Raw genomic sequence first — 12,149 nt, 5'->3', positions numbered from 1 at the left:
TAAAAATCAGACCACTCAGATGCCACATTCTTTCCCCAGCCATTTCCTCCAGTCACCCCTGTCTTTTGCCAGTGGCTCATTATCAAAGTGTACATGGTGGTGAGAGTAGAAAGTATGCATGGCACAGTGACACGCGCTTCCACTCGTCAAATTTGATCTGTCTACAGGCACTGCTGAGTGCCCAGTCTGCCAAGGGCAGAGACCAACACTGAACCCTGAAGAAGGCAGTATTCCCCAGACTGAACAGCCACCACTTGATGGCGGATTGATTACATTGGAACACTTTCATCACAAGAGAGGCAACACTTCTCCTAGTAGACATTCACTTTGGATGTGGACTTCTCTTCCCAGTCCGCATGCTGCTGCCAAAAACACCAACTTACAGAATATCTTTTTCATTGTTATAGTATTCCACTAAGCATAGCTTCTTACCAGGGAACTCATCTTACAGCAAATAAAACATGGCAATGGGCTTATAATCATAGAATTCACAGGTCTTACAATGTGCTGATTGCCCTGGAGTAAATGGCCTAAAAAGAATGATCTTTCTGGGACTCAGGCACAATGCCAGCTGAGTGCTAACACTGGGCTGATGCAATGTCTTTCGCAATGCCCTGAATCAGTGACCAGTATGTAGTGCTGTTTTTCTCATAGTCAGGATTCATGAGTCTGAAAATCAAAGATTTGAAGTGGAAATGGCTCCTCTCATTGTTACTCCTAGTGATCCACTAGAGAAATTTTTGCTTTCTAGCCCCATAGCGTTGGGCTCTGTGGGTTTAAAAGGCAATTTATCCGCCTAGGTTAATTATACATAAGTAAATTATGAGACAGAGCTATCATTCAGCCACTGTATTAGGTGAAGTGTTTGCGGAAAACAAAGGTAATATGGACTGAATAATACAGAATGAAGTTAAAAATACTAGCAGTGACCATATGACCAGTTATAGAAATGAGGACTGTAGTAGTTAAAAACCAAACACCTCATACTCTCACTCATAGGTGGGAACTGAACAATGAGAACACTTGGACACAGGGCGGGGAACATCACACACCAGTGCCTGTCATGGGGTGGGGGGAGGGAGAGGGATAGCATTAGAAGATATACCTAATGTAAATGATGAGTTAATGGGTGCAGCAAACCAACAGGGCACATGTATGCATATGTAACAAACCTGCACGTTGTGCACATGTACCTTAGAACTTAAAGAATAATAAAAAACAAACAAACAAAAAGTTTTTTTCTCACACTAATATGAATATATTACAATAGTCCCCTTCTATCTGTGGTTTCACCTTCTATGGTTTTAGTTACCTGTAGCTAACCATGGTCTGAGAATACTGATATTTCAATATTCAATATTTTGCCTGGAAGGAGAGATAGCCAGAGGTACAGATACACACACACACACACACACACACACACACACATTCTCCTCCACTTCACACACAAATTCTCCCCCACTTCACATCTATAGCAACTCCTTCCAACCAACAGAAACCAAAATGCCCAGGCCAACCCCAGATGATTGAAAAGATCATATTTATATAACTTTTATTATAGCATATAGTTGTAATTGTTCTATTTTATTATCGTTGTTGTTAATCTCTTACTATGTCTAATTTTTAAATGGAAATTTATCATCGGTATGTATAGGAAAAAGCATAGTACTATATATACAGGGTTCAGTGCTGTCCTTGGTTTCAGGCATTCATTGGAGCTCTTGGAATGCATCCCCTGAGGATAAGGAGGATTACTCTAAGGTAAATATTAACAAATTATCTTTTTCCCTCTTCTTATTCATGAAAGTGACCAGGACTATTACCTGAAAGCAACCAGAAAAATACACAGAAGCTGCCCGAGATTTCATCCAGAACCACAGATATGAGTCCACATGTTGGGATTAAAGGTGAAGGTGTGGAATAGCCAAGGCAATCCTAAGCAAAAAGAGCAAAGCTGGAGGCATCACGCTACCTGACTTCAAACTATACTACAGGGCTACAGTAACTGAAATAACATGGCACTGGTAAAAAAACAAACACATAGATCAATGGAACAGAATAGAGAATCTAGAAATAAGACCACACACCTACGACCATCTGATCTTCCACAAAACTGACAAAAACAAGTAATTGGATAGGATTCCCTATTCCATAAGTGGTGCTGGGATAACTGGCTAGTCATATACTGAATATTGAAACTAGACTGCTTCCTTACACCATATACTAAAATCAACTCAAGATGGATTAAAGATTTAAATGTAAAACCCAAAACTATAAGAACCCTGGAAGACAGTCTAGGCAATACCATTCAGGACATAGGCATGGGAAAGATTTCATGATGAAGACGCCAAAAGCAATTGCAACAAAAACAAAAATAAACAAATGGGATCTAATTAAACTAAACAGCTTCTGCACAGCAAAAGAAACTATCAACAGAGTAAACTGACTACCTACAGAATGAGAGAACATTTTTGCAAACTATGCATCCAACAAAGATCTAATATCCAGCATCTATAAAAAACTTAAACAAATTTACAAGGAAAAAAAATAAAAAGGTGGGCAAAGGACATGAACAAACACTTTTCAAAAGAAGACACACATGTAGCCAACAAACATATGAAAAAAAGCTCAACATCACTGATCATTAGAGAAATGCAAATCAAACCACAGTGATATACCTTCTCACACCAGTCAGAATGGCTACTATTACAAAATCAAAAAACAAGTGGGGGCAAGGTTTTGGAGAAAAGGGAATGCTTATACACTGTTGGTGGGAGTGTAAATTAGTTCAACCATTGTGGAAAGCAGTGTGGCAATTCCTCAAAGACCTAAAAACAGAAATACCATTCGACCCACCAATCCCATTGCTGGGTATACACCCAAAGGAATATAAATCATTCTACCATAAAGATACATGCATGTGAATGTTCACTGCAGCACTATTCACAGTAGCAAAGACATGGAGTCAGCCTAAATGCCCATCAATGATAGACTGGATTTTAAAAATGTGGTACCTATACACCACGAGTACTATGCAGCCATAAAAAAGAACAAGATCATGTCCTTTGCAGGGACATGGATGGAACTAGAGGCCATTATCCTTAGCAAACTAACACAGGAACAGAAAACCAAATGCCACATGTTCTCACTTGTAAATGGGAGCTAAATGATGAGATCACATGGACACATAGAGGGAAACAACACACACTGGGGCTTTGGGGAGGGTTGGGGGTGGGAGAAGGGAGAGGATCAGGAAAAATAACTAATGGATACCAGGATTAATATTTGAGTGATGAAATAATCTGTACCACAAACCCCCACAACACAGCTTTACCTGTGTTACAAACCTGCACTTATGCCTCTGAACTTAAAAGTCAAAAAAAAGGTGAAGGTGTGATAAAACAAAAAAAACAAAAACAAACAAACAAAAAAAAACAGTGTTTCCAGCTTGTAATTCAACAAACTTATTACACATACCTTGAATCATTTAATTCCCACAGGGACTTGTGAGGTAAGGTTGCTAACACCGGTTTACAGGGGTAGATGCTCAGAGGGGAAAGAAAGCCTGAGGGCGTTCAATAGCTGTCTCATGGGCTGGGAGTCCAGGACCAGGAGAAAGCATGTAGTAAATGACATTTGAGGGGCAGACTTTTAAAACGTGAATTATCTCATTTAATTACCACACTAATTCCATAAACATTACTATTCTCAGTTTACAGACAAGGAATCTAAGACTTTGAGCCCAGGTCTGCTCAGCTGTAACACTCACATCCCTCCATTACCCATGAGATGTGTTCTGGTCATCTCCTTGAGGATTGGCTGTCCAGAGTCCAAACACTTCAAAATAAGTGTTTAGGGAAGGGCTAAGAGGCCAGGGGATAGACTGGGTAGTAAGTGCTGTGACAGAGATGTCTCCTCCATGCTCTGGGGGAGGAATGAGGGTAGAAGAACCCAAATCCAGCATAAGGAAGGCATCCTGAGGAAGTTTTTTTTTTGTTTTTATTTTTGTTTTGAGACAGAGTCTCGCTCTTGTCATCCAGGCTGGAGTGCAGTGGTGCAGTCTCAGCTAACTGCAACCTTCATCCCCTGGGTTCAAGCGATTCTCCTGCCTCAGCCTCCTGTGTAGCTGGGATTACAGGCATGCGCCACCATGCCCTGCTAATTTTTGTATTTTTAGTAGAGATGGAGTTTCACCATGTTGGCCAGGCTGGTCTCGAACTTCGGACCTCAAGTGACCCGTCTGCCTCGACCTCCCAAGAGCTGGGATTACAAGCATGAGCTACCGCGCCCAGCCATGAGAAGGTCTTTAAATTTGAGTGGGAATCAGCCAGGCAAAAAGCGTGTGTGTGTGTGTGCGCGTGCGCGCGTGTGTGTGTTGGAGGGAAAGGAGTGCAAAGGCTGAGGGAAAAGCATTTGCAAAGAACACTTGAGGCAAATTCAAGTAAGTAGTTAGCAATGGCTAGAATACAAGGGATAAGGAGAGATGGCAGAGATGAGGCTGAAAGCTGGCCAAGGCTGAGCTCAGAAAGAAACTGGTTGCTGTACAGTTTGAGTTTTATCTTAAAGACAATGGAGAACTCCGCAAGGGCTCAAGGGCAAGGGCAGAGGCAGATTGCCACCTTAGAGATGAAGCTGTTAAGACCCGATGGGTGGGTGAAACTGAAGACCGGGCAATAAAGTAGATGTTTTGACAATAATCCAGGTAAGAAATAATAGCCCTTGGGCCAAAAGCAGTGGTTGCCTGGGGGTGCAGAGAGGGAAGGAGGAGGATGAGGATAGTTTCCAACTCTGGGCTCTCCATTCCTTAATGGATGATTGTTTTTTTCTCTCCCACCATCTGGCTACAATGGGTGGCAGCACTGGCCCCATGCATCTGCCCATGTGCTGTTTGAAGGACTCTGAAGGCCCAGAATCCCAACATGCTGCCTTCTCCAAGGCCCATAACCCCTCTACTCAAGTCCATATTACGGCTGTATTCACACAAAAGCAAACACTGAACACTTACTGGAGCTTCGGGTTAATAATTTTTTTTTTTTTAGGGGTCACCATTCGAATCTTGGCCAACTATGAGGAAAGGCTGGAAGAGGAGTTTGGAGATGGACTGTGGCAATTCCGGAGGACCCATGTCCTGGAATTCGAGAGAAAGAGAGGAGGCCATACCACCTAGGAGGGAGGGGCTGCTGGGGTCGGGTGAGCTGGAATCTGCTCTCAAGTTATTCCTGCCCTTAGGCTGTCAGGGATTTGGGGGTCTTTGGTCTTCCCTTTCACTCTGGCCCAGGATCAAGTTTCTCTTTAACTTCTTTTTCTGCAGGTGGATTCCCAGACCCAGCCTGGTGCTCCGCCCAGAGCCTAGGCCACAGTGGAGAGCGCGAGGGAGGAGCATGTCCTCTGATGGGTTTTTCAGCGAGGGTCGAAAGGCAGATGCTGAAAAGGTAACTCGCTTAGACTCACGGGACCAGTCGGGGCAGCTCTGGGACTCCCAGAGTTCCCAAAGATGATGGTCCAAAAACCAGGAGCAGCGTGAGCTGAGTTCCACTCCACTCGTAAGCTCTCGCCAAGTACTGCGCAGGAAACATGATAGCCAGGTGGACTGGAGCGTTGACTTTTTCTCCTTGGGAGTGATACCTGGGACAGCCTTAAAGGCTGGAGGGCTGAAGTTCTCTCCGTCGCTCCCACCTGGGGACGTCTCTCCTGGCTCTCCGCCGCCGCGCACACGCACTAGCTGGGCAGCACGTGACCATGAGGCTCCAAACGTTGCTTGTATGTATGTATGTATATTTTTGAGACGCAGTCTCGTTCTGTCGCCCAGGCTGGAGTGCAGTGGCGCGATCTCGGCTCACTGCAAGCTCCGCCTCCCGGGTTTACGCCATTCTCCCGCCTCAGCCTCCAGAGTAGCTGGGACTACAGGCGCCCGCCACCAAGCCCGGCTAAATTTTTTGTATTTTTAGTAGAGACGGGGTTTCACCGTGTTAGCCAGGATGGTCTCGATCTCCTGACCTCGTGATCCGCCCGCCTCGGCCTCCCAAAGTGCTGGGATTACAGGGGAGAGCCACCGCGCCCGACCTGTTGTTTGCTTTTAGTTACTGATTGTTAAAGATTAAGCTGCTGGTAAGCCGACATCAATAATCCCTCCGGAAAAATCTTTTAACTAAGTTAATAATATAAAAAATTGGTTGCAATTGTAGATATTAGTCAATTAGAAGATGTGAGAGAGGGAGGTAGAGTGGGTCCCGGGTGGCGTGCAGGGGTGTGCGCGCGCGCACGTGTTGGGTCAGGGGAGACTGAGAGTGTGTGTGCAAGATTTCGGGAGGGTGCTTGGTCTCCAGGGTGAGGAATGCGGACTGCAGCTCTCCCAGGCCAGCTTCCGCGCAACACTCCCCACAACCTCCAACCCCCAATATCAGCACACTCGCCCCGCCCCAGGCTGGACAGTTACTCCCAGGGACTCTTCCCCCTGCTTTACTCAGAAGGAGGCAGCTGCGAGCCGGGCGTGGTGGCGGTCGCCTGTAACCCCAGCTACTCAGGAGGCTGAGACAGGAGAATTGCTTGAACCTGGGAGGCGGAGGCTGCAGTGAGCCGAGATCGTGCCACTGCACTCTCGCCTGGGAGACGGAGCGAGACTCCGTCTCAAAAACAAACAAACAAGAAGGGGGCAGCTGCGAGCGTCCCCTCCTCTCCTTCCCTCTGATTAGTAGAGCGGCATCGATCAAGGACCATCCGGCCCCGGCGGCGGGATAGGGAGGGCCTGGCCGGCCCAGAGCGGTGGAGTTCGCAGGAGATTTGCCGGGACGGACTGCGTCTGCAAGAGAGACCTTCCTGTCATGGGCGGTGTCCACAAAATGCTCCTCTGTGGGCGACAGAGGGGTGCAGTGGGGGCCTGGGAGGCTCGTGGGCGATTCCGAGCAGCGGGTCTGTCCCGAGTGAGGGACCAGCCCTGGGGCTGGGGGAAAGGAGAGAGGCAGCGCCACTGCTCCTGGCTCCCCGGGCGACTCCACGGCGGTAGGCAGGGGGCTGAGCCCCAGCGCGGATCAGCCAAACTCGACGGGCCCTTGCGGGTCACCCGTCCCTAACCCTGGTTGGGCTGGGAGGGGTCTTCTCCCCGCAAGTCCCCTCGCCCGACAGAGGCTTTTCCTTTCCAACCCCCGCGACGGGCGCACGCCTTAGGCTGCTCTCGCCCCCCGGGCTCCTCTCTCGCTCCTGGGGCCTGGTGGCCCGTGGTGGCCCGCGTCCATCGTGTCGGTCCCGCAGACCCCGATTAACGCAGGTTCGAGATGCGGGGGCTTCCGCCGAGTGGGCGCGGGCGTTCGGGGTCCTCCGGGAGCAGGTGGGAAGACGCGTCTGGGGTCTGGGGTGTGGACCTCTGGCCTCTGGGTGCGCAGCAACCCCTCGCGGCAGGATTGCGACCGCGGAGGCCTGCAGCTGTGACTAAACTAGCGCTTCCTTCGCCAGCTTCGCGGCCCGCAATCCACGCGGGCTAATGGTGTTAACCTTGGATTCCTCTCAATGCCGGGCCCTGTGGTAACCGAGAAAGTCTCAACGCAGGAAGGCCCAGGGCCCTGTGGGTGTACACATGGGAAGGCACAAAAGCTGCAGATATTGTTTAATCAAATTGAAACTCGTTGGAAAGCTGTGCCTTATTTTTTTAAAAAATTCAACTTTGTTTAAGTATAGTTTACACGCAATAAAATGCACCCACTTTAAGTGGATATTTAGATACGTTTTGACACATTCACACTCCACTGCCATGATCAAGATGCAGAACATTTCCATGTCCTCAACAATCACCTTGTGCCGTCATCCCAGACTACCCTGTGTCCCTCTACTCACCCCATCCCACACACCTGAGTTCTAGGCAACCGCTGGACTGCTTTCTTCTGCTATAGATTATGTTTTTGTATTTTCTGGAGTTTCATATCAATGGACTCATGCACTATGAGCTCTGTGTCTGACTTTCCCTTAGCTTAATGTTGTTGAGACTCCTCCCTGTTGTTGGAAAGATCAGTAGTTTATTTATTTATTTGTGAGATGAATCTCACTCTGTCGTCCAGGCTGGAGTGCAGTGGCGCAATTTCAGCTCACTGCAACCTCCGCCTCCTGGGTTCAAGTGATTCTCCTGTCTCAGCCTCCCAAGAGTAGCTGAGATTGCAGGCACCCGCCGTCACACCCGGCTAATTTTTGTATTTCTTTAATAGAGACGGGGTTTCACCATGTTGGCCAGGCTGGTCTCGAATTCCTGACCTCAGGTGATCCACCTACCTTGGCCTCCCAAAGTGTTGGGATTACACGTGTGAGCCATCGCGCCCGGCTTTTTTATTGCTGATACTGCATTGTCTGGTTGTACTGCAATTTGTTTACCCTTTCTCTTGTCCATAGACATTTGGACTTTTTCCCATTTTGGGCTATTTTGAATTAAGCTGTTAGGAATATTTGTTCAAGTCTGTGTGACTATATGATTTCATTTCTCTTGGGTGCATAACTAGAAATGGAATTGCTGGGTCATATCAGAAAATATACTTTTAATGTAAGAAACTGCAAAACTATTTTCTAAAGTGGCTGAAGCATTTTACACTCCCACCAATAGTATATGAAAGCTCCAGTCATCTCCACATAGCCACCAATTTTTAGTATTGCCATTCTTTTTAATTTTAGTTATGCTAGTGGGTGGCCAGTGGTATCTTACTGTATTTTTAAATTTCATTTTTCAAATAACTACGTTGAGCATCTTACGATGTGTTCGTTTTAAAAATGTATATAACTTATTTAGTGCAATGTCTGTTCAAATATTTCGCTCATTTTTATCAGTTTATTTGTTTTATATTACTGAGTTGTAAAAGTTTTCTATATATTTAGGATATAACTCCCTTATTTATGTTTTGCATATATTTTCTCACAGTCTGTGCCTTGCCTCATCATTTTCTTTTTCTTTTTCTTTTTTTTCTTTTTTTTTTTGTTTTTGTTTTCGAGAAGGAGTTTCACTCTTGTTACCCAGGCTGGAGTGCAATGGCGTGATCTCAGCTCACTGCAACCTCTGCCTCCCAGGTTCAAGCGATTCTCCTGACTCAGCCTCCAGAGTAACTGGGATTACGGTCACATGCCACCATGCTCGGCTAATTTTGCATTTTTAGTAGAGACGGGGTTCTCCATGTTGGTCAGGCTGGTCTTGAACACCCAACCTCAGGTGATCCTCCCAAAAGTGCTGGGATTACAGGTGTGAAGCACCACACCCAGCCTTTTTTGTTTTGTTTTGTTTTTGTTTTTTTGAGATGGAGTCTTACTCTGTCACCCAGGCTGGAGTGCAGTGGCGTGATCTCAGGTCACTGCAACCTCCACCTCCTGGGTTCAAGCGATTCTCTTGCCTCGGCCTCCCCAGTAGCTAGGATTACAGGCACGCACCACCATGCCTGGCTAATTTTTGTGTTTTTTAGTAGAAATGGGGTTTTGCCATGTTGGCCAGGCTGATCTCGAACTCCTGACCTCATGATCTCCCCACCTCAACCTCCCAGAGTGCTGGAATTACAGTCACAAACTACCGCATCCGGCCTGCCTCATCATTTTCATAACCATTTCAAAGAGTTAGCTTTAGTTTTGATGAAATCCAATAATCATTATCTTCTTTTATGGTTTGTGATTTTGAGGTCTTAAGAAATCTTTTGCCTTATGTCAGGTTTGCATAGATTTTTTTTCCTTTGTTTTCTTCTTACAAGTTTTATAGTTTTAGCTCATATGTTTAGGCCTATGATCTATTTCAAGTTAAATTTTACGTATGGTGTGAGGTAAAGGTTGAGGTCCATTTTTTTCTGTGTGGATATCCCATTGTTCCAGCAGGATTCATTGGACAGACTATCCTTTTCCATTAAGTTACCTTAGTACCTGTGGCAGGTAGAATTGAAGATGGCACCTAATCAATACCACCTGTATGCAGGCCTCTGTGTAGTCCCCTCCTACTGCATTGGTTGCCTTGGTTGACTTGTGTAATCAATACAATTTTGCAGAAATTAGGGAGTAAAAGTTAACAACATTAGGTCATAAAAACATTGGCTTCTACCTTGCTCTCTACCTTGGTCTCTCTTGGATCACTCATCCAGGGAAGCCAGCTGGAAATTCAAGCTACTCTATGAAGTCTTATGTGGTGAAGAACTGAAGCCTCATGCCAACACCAGCAGCTACCTGCCAGACAGGTAAGTGAGCCATTTTAGGAGTAGACCCTCCAGTCCCAGTTAAGCATTCAGGTGACTAGCCTCAGCCAACATCTTGATGTGCAACCTCAGGAGAAGGCCTGAACTAGAACCACGAGTCTAAGATGCCTCTGAATTCCTAACCTAAGAAACTGTATTTCTAGACTCTCAATTCTGTTCCTTAGATTTATGTGTCTGTCCTTACAGCAACACCACACTGTCTTGATTACTGTAGCAAGTCTTAAAGCCTTCTAATACTGTTTTCTTTAAAACTTGCTTTGATTCTTCTAGGCTCTTCATATTTTTATATCAGTTTTAGAATTAGCTTGTAAGGCCGGGCGCGGTGGCTCAAGCCTGTAATCCCAGCACTTTGGAAGGCCGAGACGGGCGGATCACAAGGTCAGGAGATCGAGACCATCCTGGCGAACACGGTGAAACCCCGTCTCTACTAAAAAATGCAAAAATCTAGCCGGGCGTGTTGGCGGGCGCCTGTAGTCCCAGCTACTCGGGAGGCTGAGGCAGGAGAATGGCGTGAACCCGGGAGGCGGAGCTTGCAGTGAGCTGAGATCCGGCCACTGCACTCCAGCCTGGGCGACAGAGCGAGACTCCGTCTCAAAAAAAAAAAAAAAGAATTGGCTTGTAAATTTCTGCAAAAATCTTGCTGGCTTTTGATTGGGTTTGCATTGAAACTATAGTTCTAATTCTGGGAAAACCGATTTTTTTTTTTCACCGAGTTTTTGCTCTTGTCACCCAGGCTGGGGTGCAATGGTGTGATCTCGGCTCACTGCAACCACCACCTCCTGGGTTCAAGCGATTCTCCCGCCTCAGCCTCCCATGTAGCTGGGATTACAGGCGCCTGCCACCACGCCTGGCTAGTTTTTGTATTTTTAGTGCAAACAGGGTTTTACCATGTTGGTCAGGCTGGTGTCGAACTCCTGACCTCAGGTCATCCACCTTCCCTGGGCCTCCCAAAGTGCTGGGATTACAGGCGTGAGCCACTGCACCCAGCGTGAAAACTGGTATCTTAATATTCAGGACCACTCTGGGTTGCTGCCATTGTCGTACCAGCCCCTCAGGTCTCCACGAGGTCAGGTGAGGCTCAAGAATGGGAGACAAGCCAGTTTGGGAGCCGATTGGATCCAGCTTCATTCAACATTACTACCAATTATTTGGTAACGATAGGACGCAACTAGGCGCAGTTTACATTGATGCCTCATGCCTTACATGGAAAGGACAACAGTTCCAGGGGAAAGCTGCCATTGTGGAAAAGTTGTCTAGCCTTCTGTTCCAGAAAATCCAGCACAGCCTCATGGCGCAGGACCATCAGCCTATGCCAGATAGCTGCATCATCAGCATGGTTGTGGGCCGGCTTAAGGCAGATGAAGACCCCATCATGGGGTTCCACCAGATGTTCCTATTAAAGAACATCCAGGATGCTTGGGTTTGCACCAATGACATGTTCAGGCTTGCCCTGCACAACTTCGGCTGACCTCCTCTCAGCCAGGCACTAACCCTGTTTCCTCCTCCCTCCTCTTCCCAATACTATTTCTACTCCTCCAGATGCTCCAAATATCATGCACAAATAAGCAGGGCCACGGCGGGAGTGGGCGCAGTGCGCTGCTGCCACCAAGGTGTTGTGCATGATGTTTGGACACTAGACTAGTTACATCTGATAGGAGAAGTTTGTGTTGTACCAGCGTGTGCCTTGGAAAGACTGAAGTAATACAAAAGTTGTCCTTTTTTTTTTTTTTTTTAATCTACTGACAAGTTGCTTTAGTAACCCAAAGAAGTGAAGGAGAAAGCAGCTGCCTCACCGCCTAGACATTGATTTATTCAGATGTCTCAATGCCTTATGATACAATAAAACCACAAAAATTTTCTTTAAAAAAAAATTCGGGCCGGGCGCGGTGGCTCAAGCCTGTAATCCCAGCACTTTGGGAGGCCGAGACGGGCGGATCACGAGGTCAGGAGATC

General features: G+C 46.6%; 1 pseudogene; it reads left to right on the top strand.

The window, feature by feature from the left end:
* Nucleotides 1-11,280: 11,280 nt before the first annotated feature.
* LOC105505342 lies at nt 11,281-11,664 on the top strand (annotated as a pseudogene).
* The last annotated feature ends 485 nt before the right edge of the window (nt 11,665-12,149 follow it).

The sequence above is a fragment of the Colobus angolensis genome, unplaced genomic scaffold (genome assembly GCF_000951035.1).
Source record: "Colobus angolensis palliatus isolate OR3802 unplaced genomic scaffold, Cang.pa_1.0 Scaffold124, whole genome shotgun sequence".
NCBI classification, from domain to species: Eukaryota; Metazoa; Chordata; class Mammalia; order Primates; family Cercopithecidae; genus Colobus; species Colobus angolensis.
This window is presented reverse-complemented; position numbering and strand designations above follow the sequence as displayed.